This window comes from Entelurus aequoreus, linkage group LG18, assembly GCF_033978785.1.
Source record: "Entelurus aequoreus isolate RoL-2023_Sb linkage group LG18, RoL_Eaeq_v1.1, whole genome shotgun sequence".
Taxonomy (NCBI): Eukaryota; Metazoa; Chordata; class Actinopteri; order Syngnathiformes; family Syngnathidae; genus Entelurus; species Entelurus aequoreus.
Genome location: NC_084748.1, coordinates 10,673,712 through 10,686,211, shown reverse-complemented (window position 1 = coordinate 10,686,211; position 12,500 = coordinate 10,673,712). Strand labels below are relative to the sequence as shown.

At 36.1% G+C, this 12,500-nt stretch overlaps 1 pseudogene; it reads right to left on the bottom strand.

Annotated features, from left to right (window-relative positions):
• LOC133634273 (ras-related C3 botulinum toxin substrate 2-like) overlaps positions 1 to 9,217 on the bottom strand; it is a 24,514-nt pseudogene extending 15,297 nt beyond the window's left edge.
• Positions 9,218 to 12,500: the final 3,283 nt, after the last annotated feature.

Sequence of the window (12,500 nt, the reverse complement as noted above, 5' to 3'; positions counted from 1 at the left end):
ACAAAACGGCGCTCGCCAAATACTCGAATCAGTGAAGCATGTTTAATATAAACAGTGTGCTTTATAACAATTAGGGAGGTTTGTGTCATGTTTGTCCTCCTACAGAAACCATACTAAAACAAAAAAATTGATTTTTTTCCCCTCATCTTTTTCCATTCTTCATACATTTTTGAAAAATCTCCAGAGAGCCAGTAGGGCGGCGCTAAAGAGCCGCATGCGGCTCTAGAGCCGCGGGTTGCCGACCCCCGCCCTAGCTCATCATCTTTCCCCCTATAAAGAAACAATGTTAACTCAATAAAGTGTATTTCTTTTTTTAGCTTTAACGTTTCCTTTTTTAGCATTGTAACCACATTTGCAAACAACTTTTCTCTTCATAGAATTTTCTTTCTTTCTTTAAAGTGCAAAAATGTCAAAGCATCATAACAAACAGTTATGTCAAATAGCAGCAGAATTGCACTTTTTGGAGAGCTGTATTATTTCCAGTTTTATGCCCAAGGGACTGATTTTATTTAACACTATATTATTATTTATACACCTATTGTGATCACAGAAACAGGTTGTTTTTGTGTTACTGTATATATTTGTTTTTCTGAAAAATCCCACTTAATATACTTTGGGTAACAACAGTCAATGTTTATTTATTTTATTTTATTTTTTTAGGGGGGTAACAGTCAATATTTATTTATTTATTAGATTAAATTGTTTTCTTATATAATAAAAGTGAGCTTTTGTTAAACCAAATATTGTGTTTTTTTCCATATACAACAACCTATCTGGACTCGATAAGAGAATCGATAAGGAATCGGTTCGATAAGAGGATTCGATAATAGACTCGAACTCGATAATTTCTTATCAAACATCATCCCTAGCCGTGGGCCTTTAAAACATTAGCTCTGGGCCGCAAATGGTAAAAAAAAAAAAGCTGGGGGTGTATATTGTAGCGTCCCGGAAGAGTTAGTGCTGCAAGGGGTTCTGAGGATTTGTTCTGTTGTGTTGATGTTGTGTTACGGTGCGGATGTTCGCCCGAAATGTGTTTGTCATTCTTGTTTGGTGTGGGTTCACAGTGTGGCGCATATTTGTAACAGTGTTAAAGTTGTTTATACGTCCACCCTCAGTGTGACCTGTATGGCTGTTGACCAAGTATGCCTTGCATTCACTTTTGTGTGTGTAAAAGCCACATATATTATGTGACTGTGCCGGCACGCTGTTTGTATGGAGGAAAAGCGGACATGACGACAGGTTGTAGAGGACGCTAAAGGCAGTGCCTTTAAGGCACGCCTCCAATATTGTTGTCCGGGTGGAAATCGGGAGAATGGTGGCCCCGGGAGATTTTCGGGAGGGGCACTGAAATTCGGGAGTCTCCTGGGAAAATCGGGAGGGTGAAACCGATACCGATAATTTCCGCTATTACATTGTAAAGCATTTATCTGCCAATAATATCTGCAGTCCGATATTATCGGACATCTCTAGTTACTATTAATGTTAGCAAGTGTCCTACTTCCTGGTTCACTGACAATGACGTAACATCAAAATAGATGGGAAAATTATCTTCGCAGGGCTACAATATATATATTTTTGAGGAGCGCTAGTGTTAGCTGGCAGTCTGCTATGACATTTTTGCTGAGAAAGCAGTTCCATTGTGACTAAAAATAGAACATTTGACAAAACAAATTGTAAAGTCCTTTAAAAACCCTCGTATAAAATGTATTTTTCTTTGAATTTCCCTTACGGATTAGCGTCTACTTCCTGGTCCCACCTAGCTTCAGCTAAGGCACGCTAAATTGCATCACATGTACATCAATAATAGCATAGACTGTTAATCAGGCGGTTATTAACGAGATTAATGAGACTCACCTTGGCTCGGACGTTCTCGTGAGACGCAGGACTCACCAGGGAGAAACAAATCAGAAACACATCCTAGACAAACAAAGACAAATACAACTTTAAATATAAATATTCGAATATTCCAACACTGCAAAAACTGAAATCTAAGTAAGATGAAATATCTCAAATAAGGGTGATATTTGCTTTTTTTTCTGTCTGATAAGATCATTCTTCTCACTAAGCAGATTTTATGTCATAGTGTTTTACTTGTTTTAATCATTATATATATATATATATATATATATATATATATATATATATATATATATATATATATATATATATATATATATATATATATATATATATATATACCGTAATTGCCGGACTATAAGCCGCACCTGACTATAAGCCGCACCAGCTAAATTTAGGGGAAAATACAGATTGCTCCATATATAAGCCGCACCCGACTATAAGCCGCAGGGTTTTGATGTGTAATTACCGTAGTATATAGGGGTTCCTGCTACCACGGAGGGGATTGTCTGGACAGAGATGACTGTTTGGGAACGCAAAGTGTCCCATTTATTAACAATAAATCTTTCAATCATTCAATCAAACTTTCACATCTTTGACATGGCGAACAGCATTCGTGCAGAGTACAAATAATACAACGGTGCAAAGTAATACAAAGTGCTCGCCTGTACGTTATCAAAATAACCAGCCTACCGGTATATGAAAAGTCAGTCTTTAATCATTGTGTCATCGTCTTCCTCCTGCGTACTAAAACCACCGAAATCCTCTTCGTCGGTGTCGGAGAAGAACAGGCCGTAAATAAGCCGCACCCTTGTATAAGCCGCAGGGACCAGAACGAGGGGAAAAAGTAGCGGCTTATAGTCCGGAAATTACGGTAATCATTTCTTACTTCTAGCATGAAAAAAAAAAAATCATGATTTTGACACAATTGTGTCTCATAATTAAAACAGATGACAGCCAAATGGACTTTGCTGTTTTATTTCCAATGAAACAATAGAAAATACGTACTCATATAGCAGTACAGTTGGCACAGTACAGTAAACTGACAGTTAATATTTAAACATTTAACATGTGATATTTTAAACAATTTTGAACAGAAATAGTTCATGCACATTGGACCCCGACTTAAACAAGTTGATCAACGTATTGGGGTGTTACCATTTAGTGGTCAATTGTACGGAATATGTACTGTACTGTGCAATCTACTAATAAAAGTTTCAATCAATCAATCAAACATTCAGATAAATTCTTCAAAATTACAATTAAAAACATTTTGGCCGGGGGCCGGGCTGTGTATATGCACACTAATTGACTGAAAGAGCACGCACTTGACGCGATGATGTCATGTTATCGATGGAAAAATGCATTTTTAGACAATATGATTTGCCTGAGCGGCGAGGAGACCCCGAGAGTAACAAGCGTTTGCCTTGTTGTCTTTCCATTAAGAACAATAAATTAGTTTTACTAAAAGTTTGCTGGTTTCAAGAAATGTAATGCCGAGCGCATATCATTATGTCACTAGCATTTACTTAGGTCTCATTTTCTTTTCTACCAAGAAAATTTTACTTGTTAATAGTGAAAATATTTTTATTTTAAGGTATTTTTGGGTTAATTGAGGTTAGCTAATTTAGCTTGTTTGGGAAAGTCTTGACAAGCCGCATTTTCTTGTTCTATTGGCAGATAATTTTGCTTAGTTCAAATAAAATGCCCCTAACTTTTGTATTTTTTTTTCTTGTTTTTCAACACTGACTTTTTGCAGTGAACAAACTAAAATGAATTTGATAGATTTTTATTTGACTTAAGTTAATACAGTAGATTTTCTTCCGCTTCATTTCTTCACCTCAGAAACGACATGTGGACGGAGAGCGATGTACCGTATATTCCGTACGATAAAACGCCGCTTTTTTCCCCCCACGCTTTGAACCCTGCGACTTATAAAACGATGCAGCTATACTGCAAAAAAGTCAGTGTTCAAAAACAAGGAAAAAAATAAATAAAAATTAGGGGTATTTTATTTGAACTAAGCAAAATGATCTGCCAATAGAACAAGAACATTTGCTTGTCAAGACTTTCCAAAACAAGTAAAATTAGCTAACCCCAATGAACCCAAAAATACCTTAAATAAGTATATTCTCACTAATAACAACTGTACTACTATATGAGTACATATTTTCTATTGTTTCATTGAAAATAATAATAATTTAATAATTTCGTTGTGGTTTTTTCACACTTACATTTTTGGCACGACCCTACCTGTATTTCCATACTTTTCGATACTTTTCACAATTAAATGTCATTGTTGGCTTTGTTTTAACAGAAAATCTTACGACACATTAAATGTAGGTTTATTATTGCGATTAAACACTGATTTTGTCATTAAATTAGATAGTGAACGTACTCGACAACTTGTCTTTGAGTTGCAAGTAAACAAACAAAGGCTCCTAATTTTCTGCTGACGTATGCAGATTTCAGTTTTTGCAGTGTAATTTATGGATTTTTCTTCGCTGATGCAAATAGTTTTCATAAAACACAAGCAGAGACACTGAAATGGTGCGTTATTGTTTGTGCTATGGCGCCATCTTTTGGGCGATTTCGCTTAGTGCACGTGCTGTGGGGTTAAAGGGAAACTTCGGTTTTTTTCAACCTGGGCCCTGTTTTCATAATTTTTTCTGTATATGTGAGTGCTGGATAAAACATTTTTTGAGGTCGCGCCAGTATTGAGCAGGGCAGGCAGCCTCCAGCCCAGCTCCCACCAACCCCAATACTGGCGCGACCTCAAAAAATGTTTTATCCAGCACTCACATATACAGAAAAAATTATGAAAACAGGGCCCAGGTTGAAAAAAACCGAAGTTTCCCTTTAATGTCAACAGTATTTCCTTCCTGTTTAGTGCTTTAAACCGGAAGTACAAGTGCCGTTCCCGTCTTCTAGTTGTCCATAGCGTATCTACAACGTTTGTAAGTTTTACAATATAACTAAAACAATTAATACTTACTAAATCGTCCCATGTGTGATGTCTGTAGGAGTGTTTTCATGCATATTTGTTTGTGCTATCGTGAAGTTAGCGTTGCTAGCATTAGCTGGTATGCTAACACGTCTACGAGTGTCTGTGTTGGTATTATTAACTTACAATGGCGTTATTTTTGTATTGTTTCAGTTTCACAAATTCCTCTGTAATTTCACCAAAACGTCACCGTGGAGTTATTGAGTCTGTTTAGCTGATTGGAGAGCGAGCTTCCGCAGCTAGTGGGTCCATGACGATGACTTCTGTTTTGTTTGATCGGCCGTTTTACTGCCGTGTTACGGGCACCGTTTCAAAATGATTAAGGTATGTAAATAAACATTTCTAAATAACTTAATTCACGTTGTATATATCTGCGGCTTAGAGTTCGGTGTGTTAACTTCCGCAGCTAGTGGGTCATGACGATGACTACTGTTTTGTTTGATCGGCCGTTTTACTGCCGTATTACGGACACCGTTTCAAAAGGATTAAGGTATGTAAATAAACATTTCTAAAGAACTTATTTCACGTTGTATATGTCTGCAGCTTAGAGTCCGGTGTGGCTAACTTCCGCAGCTAGTGGGTCCATGACGATGACTACTGTTTTGTTTGATCTTCCGTTTTACTGCCGTGTTACGGGCACCGTTTCAAAATGATTAAGGTATTTAAATAAACATTTCTAAATAACTTATTTCACGTTGTATATATCTGCGGCTTAGAGTCCGGTGTGGCTAACTTCCGCAGCTAGTGGGTCCATGACGATGACTTCTGTTTTGTTTGATCGGCCGTTTTACTGCCGTGTTACGGGCACCGTTTCAAAATGATTAAGGTATGTAAATAACATTTCTAAATAACTTATTTCACGTTGTATATATCTGCGGCTTAGAGTCCGGTGTGGCTAACTTCGCAGCTAGTGGGTCCATGACGATGACTTCTGTTTTGTTTGATCGGCCATTTTACTGCCGTATTGCGGACACCGTTTCAAAAGGGATTAAGGTATGTAAATAAAAATTTCTAAAGAACTTATTTCACGTTGTATACATCTGCTGCTTAGAGTCCGGTGTGGCTAACTTCCGCAGCTAGTGGGTCCATGACGATGACTTCTGTTTGTTTGATCGGCCGTTTTACTGCCGTGATACGGGCACCGTTTCAAAATGATTAAGGTATGTAAATAAACATTTCTAAATAACTTATTTCACGTTGTATATATCTGCTGCTTAGAGTCCGGTGTGGCTAACTTCCGCAGCTAGTGGGTCATGACGATGACTTCTGTTTTGTTTGATCTGCCGTTTTACTGCCGTGTTACGGGCACCGTTTCAAAAGGATTAAGGTATGTAAATAAACATTTCTAAATAACTTATTTCACGTTGTATATATCTGCGGCTTAGAGTCCGGTGTGGCTAACTTCCGCAGCTAGTGGGTCCATGACGATGACTTCTGTTTTGTTTGATCGGCCGTTTTACTGCCGTATTACGGACACCGTTTCAAAAGGATTAAGGTATGTAAATAAAAATTTCTAAAGAACTTATTTCACGTTGTATATGTCTGCAGCTTAGAGTCCGGTGTGGCTAACTTCCGCAGCTAGTGGGTCCATGACGATGACTTTCTGTTTTGTTTGATCGGCCGTTTTACTGCCGTGTTACGGACACCGTTTCAAAAGGATTAAGGTATGTAAATAAACATTTCTAAATAACTTATTTCACGTTGTATATATCTGCGGCTTAGAGTCCGGTGTGGCTAACTTCCGCAGCTAGTGGGTCCATGACGATGACTTCTGTTTGGTTTGATCGGCCGTTTTACTGCCGTGTTACGGGCACGTTTCAAAAGGATTAAGGTATTTAAATAAACATTTCTAAATAACTTATTTCACGTTGTATATATCTGCGGCTTAGAGTCCGTGTGGCTAACTTCCGCAGCTAGTGGGTCCATGACGATGACTTCTGTTTTGTTTGATCGGCCGTTTTACTGCCGTGTTACGGGCACCGTTTCAAAATGATTAAGGTATGTAAATAAACATTTCTAAATAACTTATTTCACGTTGTATATATCTGCTGCTTAGAGTCCGGTGTGGCTAACTTCCGCAGCTAGTGGGTCCATGACGATGACTTCTGTTTTGTTTGATCTGCCGTTTTACTGCCGTGTTGCGGGCACCGTTTCAAATGATTAAGGTATGTAAATAAACATTTCTAAAATAACTTATTTCACGTTGTATATATCTGCTGCTTAGAGTCCGGTGTGGCTAACTTCCGCAGCTAGTGGGTCCATGACGATGACTACTGTTTTGTTTGATTGGCCGTTTTACTGCCGTGTTACGGGCACGTTTCAAAAGGATTAAGTATGTAAATAAACATTTCTAAATAACTTATTTCACGTTGTATATATCTGCGGCTTAGAGTCGGTGTGGCTAACTTCCGCAGCTAGTGGGTCCATGACGATGACTTCTGTTTTGTTTGATCGGCCGTTTTACTGCCGTATTACGGACACCGTTTCAAAAGGATTAAGGTATGTAAATAAAAATTTCTAAAGAACTTATTTCACGTTGTATATGTCTGCAGCTTAGAGTCCGGTGTGGCTAACTTCCGCAGCTAGTGGGTCCATGACGATGACTTCTGTTTTGTTTGATCGGCCGTTTTACTGCCGTATTACGGACACCGTTTCAAAAGGATTAAGGTATGTAATAAAAATTTCTAAAGAACTTATTTCACGTTGTATATGTCTGCAGCTTAGAGTCCGGTGTGGCTAACTTCCGCAGCTAGTGGGTCCATGACGATGACTTCTGTTTTGTTTGATCGCCGTTTTACTGCCGTGTTACGGACACCGTTTCAAAATGATTAAGGTATGTAAAAAAACATTTCTAAAGAACTTATTTCACGTTGTATATATCTGCTGCTTAGAGTCCGGTGTGGTTAACTTCCGCAGCTAGTGGGTCCATGACGATGACTTCTGTTTTGTTTGATCGGCCGTTTTACTGCCGTATTACGGACACCGTTTCAAAAGGATTAAGGTATAAATAAAAATTTCTAAAGAACTTATTTCACGTTGTATATGTCTGCAGCTTAGAGTCCGGTGTGGCTAACTTCCGCAGCTAGTGGGTCCATGACGATGACTTCTGTTTTGTTTGATCGGACCGTTTTACTGCCGTGTTACGGACACCGTTTCAAAATGATTAAGGTATGTAAAAAAACATTTCTAAAGAACTTATTTCACGTTGTATATATCTGCGGCTTAGAGGTCCGGTGTGGCTAACTTCCGCAGCTAGTGGGTCCATGACGATGACTTCTGTTTTGTTTGATCGGCCGTTTTACTGCCGTGTTACGGGCACCGTTTCAAAAGGATTAAGGTATGTAAATAAACATTTCTAAATAACTTACAGTCCGGTGTGGCTAATGTATGGGAAAAAGTTTTTTTCTTCAAAAATTTAGTGGGTGCGGGTCTAGAAAATACGGTACTTCGTATGTCACAGCATATCATGGCAATCCACATATACAATGAACATACGCCCCCTGGTGGCAATGAAGGATTTATGGTATTTACACAACTAGTGTGTAAAAAGTCAAATTTATTTTTATTTTTATATTGATTATAGTGCATTTTAGACATGAATAGAGCAACTCACAGTGGCATGTTATCATGTGGACATCCTAGGTGAGGACAACCTAATTTTAATATTTTTTTTATATAACTAGCTTTTAAGGAAAAAAAATACATATTTCTGTATATTATTAAAGTTGTTTTTGTTTTGCGGCTTCATTTTCAAAGCCCTTACCGGTGTCGTCGCTTGAAGACTGCTTCAAAATCATTCAAATGCGAAGAAAATTTAGAAAGTCTGGTTCAGACGGCTAATTGTTTCCATAGCGACCGCCTGCGGTACGTAATGGGGCAGTGACGCACGGCATCTGAACAGGCACGCTTGTTACCATGGAGACAAACACCACTCTTCAATGTTGTGTGTGTGTGTGTGTGTGTGTGTGTGTGTGTGTACCGTCTGGGGTAGGACAGTGGGCGGAGCCTGTCATAGTCCTCCTGGCCGGCCGTGTCCCAAAGGCCCAGATTGACCGGCTTGCTGTCCACCATAACGTTGGCCGAGTAGTTGTCAAAACTAAAATATAAACAACAACAACAACGTTGATATCTGGTTGTGGGTTCAATGTTTTGTGTGTGTGTGTGTGTGTGTGTGTGTGTGTGTGTGTGTGTGTGTGTGTGTGTGTGTGTGTGTGTGTGTGTGTGTGTGTGTGTGTGTGTGTGTGTGTGTGTGTGTGTGTGTGTGTGTGTGTGTGTGTGCGATTGTGTGTGTGTACTCACACAGTCGGAATGTATTCTCCAGGGAAGGCGTTGGTTGTGTAGCTGATGAGTAGACATGTTTTCCCCACAGCCCTAAAACACACACATGATAACGATATACTTGTTGTACGTATATATATATATATATATATATATATATATATATATATATATATATATATATATATTATACTGTATTAGAGTAGTATTTATATTTTAAATACAGCTGGAGATATAGATTTGGCAAAAATATTTCTTAGAATTTGATGGAGAAGATGAATATTTTGCGGAATCATTTTTCATCCTTATTTCCTAACTATTCACATGTGAATAATGCTGTTTAATGGACTGTATTTATATTATTCACATGTGAATAATGCTGTTATAATAGCCTGTATTTATATTATTCACATGAGAATAATGCTGTATAATAGACTGTATTTATATTACTCACATGTGAATAATGCTGTATAATAGACTGTATTTATATTACTCACATGTGAATAATGCTGTATAATAGACTGTATTTATATTACTCACATGTGAATAATGCTGTATAATAGACTGTATTTATATTACTCACATGTGAATAATGCTGTATAATAGACTGTATTTATATTATTCACATGTGAATAATGCTGTATAATAGCCTGTATTTATATTATTCACATGAGAATAATTCTGTATAATAGACTGTATTTATATTACTCACATGTGAATAATGCTGTATAATAGACTGTATTTATATTACTCACATGTGAATAATGCTGTATAATAGACTGTATTTATATTACTCACATGTGAATAATGCTGTATAATAGACTGTATTTATATTACTCACATGTGAATATGCTGTATAATAGACTGTATTTATGTTATTCACATGTGAATAATGCTGTATAATAGACTGTATTTATATTATTCACATGTGAATAATGCTGTATAATAGACTGTATTTATGTTATTCACATGTGAATAATGCTGTATAATAGACTGTATTTATATTTTTCACATGTGAATAATGCTGTATAATAGACTGTATTTATATTATTCACATGTGAATAATGCTGTATAATAGACTGTATTTATGTTATTCACATGTGAACAATGCTGTATAATAGACTGTATTCATATTATTCACATGTGAATAATGCTGTATAATAGACTGTATTTATGTTATTCACATGTGAATAATGCTGTATAATAGACTGTATTTATGTTATTCACATGTGAATAATGCTGTATAATAGACTGTATTTATATTATTCACATGGGAATAATGCTGTATAATAGACTGTATTTATATTATTCACATGTGAATAATGCTGTAATTTGTAGGACATATTGGTATAATTGTAATGTAAGAAACATTATTAGTTATACAGTATTAGAAATGTTTTTAAAGGGGACCTGTGATGATTTTTATCTATATTCAAACACTTTCTTGTGGTCTAGATCAGGGGTTCTTAACCTTGTTGACACCTGGGCCCAACTTTTTCACTAGTCAAATATTCACACTGAATTAGTAATCTCACTCTTGATTTTAATGGTATTCAATAATTATATAAAAATCTACTTACAGTTTGCAACCTTGTCAAAAGATATGAAAGCATGAGTTAATCGCAAATATTATGAATTATTTATTACATAAACCTCAGGCTTAGGTCAGGCTGATTAGAAAAGTAAGTACTCATCAAATATACTGCGTAAGAAGGGGCTCATAAATAACTGACAAAAAGTTGAATTTACAGACAATTATGTTGTGCTAAAATGAATAAACAAAAGTGAGTATGAATTCCGAAACAAACTCAATACAATAAAGTGGAAATGAAAATATAGCTTAACCACTTTAGTCATATTTTTTGCGCTTAACTTTAGCTCCAAACTTCTTCTGTTTGTTTGATATTGGCTTAGTTTACATGGTAACGACACTTATAAGTCGAAAAGATGAAATTCGTCAAAGGTCCTCTTCGGTAAGTCACGTGTGTTGTCACGCCCGCGTGTCGCGTAAAAAGGAAGTGAAGTGTTGGAGAAAACAGGAAGTGGCTGGGCTTAAACTCACACTTGAGCTTTTCAAGCGGCTCTCATTTTGTCATGCCTTTTTTTTTTTTTTTTTTTCCCTCATCACACATCTCGTCTCCTCTCACCACCGCACAGGAAGTTACAACAAGGTCTTTGTAAGATGCAGATGTAGGGCTGCAACGATTTTGGCCAAAAGAAAATGCAGATTTTTTTTTTTAATACAATATATACAAATACAATGTAGGTATTTTGGTTAGAAACTACAAAAGATAACGCAAGGGTGGAGGTTCTCGTGGTATTTGAAACCAAATAAGATCATACAAAAAGCTAAAGGAACGTTCTACATATATTTAGAGACAAATATTATTGATTTCAGCTTTTTTTTTTAATAACATTGTGCCTTTTTACACTATTTTTACATTTTTGATGGGTTAGTTCAGGGGCCGGCATACCCAAAATGTTGAAAGCGCCATATTGGACCAAAAATACAAAAACAAATCTGTCTGGAGCCGCAAAAAATTAAAAACCTTTTGTAAGTGTTATAATGAAGGCAACACATGATGTAAGTGTCTATATTAGCCTACTATCAAAATTGTGTATATATATATTTATATATACACTACCGTTCAAAAGTTTGGGGTCACATTGAAATGTCCTTATTTTTGAAGGAAAAATACTGTACTTTTCAATGAAGATAACTTTAAACTAGTCTTAACTTTAAAGAAATACACTCTATACATTGCTAATGTGGTAAATGACTATTCTAGCTGCAAATGTCTGGTTTTTGGTGCAATATCTACATAGGTGTATAGAGGCCCATTTCCAGCAACTATCACTCCAGTGTTCTAATGGTGCAATGTGTTTGCTCATTGGCTCAGAAGGCTAATTGATGATTAGAAACCCCTTGTGCAATCATGTTCACACATCTGAAAACAGTTTAGCTCGTTACAGAAGCTACAAAACGGACCTTCCTTTGAGCAGATTGAGTTTCTGGAGCATCACATTTGTGGGTCAATTACACGCTCAAATGGCCAGAAAAAGAGAACTTTCATCTGAAACTCGACAGTCTATTCTTGTTCTTAGAAATGAAGGCTATTCCACACAATTGTTTGGGCTACCCCAAACTTTTGAACGGTAGTGTATATATATATTATATATATATATATATATAATATATATATATATATATATATATATATATATATATATATATATATATATATATATATATATATATATATATATATATATAATATATATATATATATATATATATATATAATATATATATATATATATTATATATATAATATATATATAATATATATATATATATATA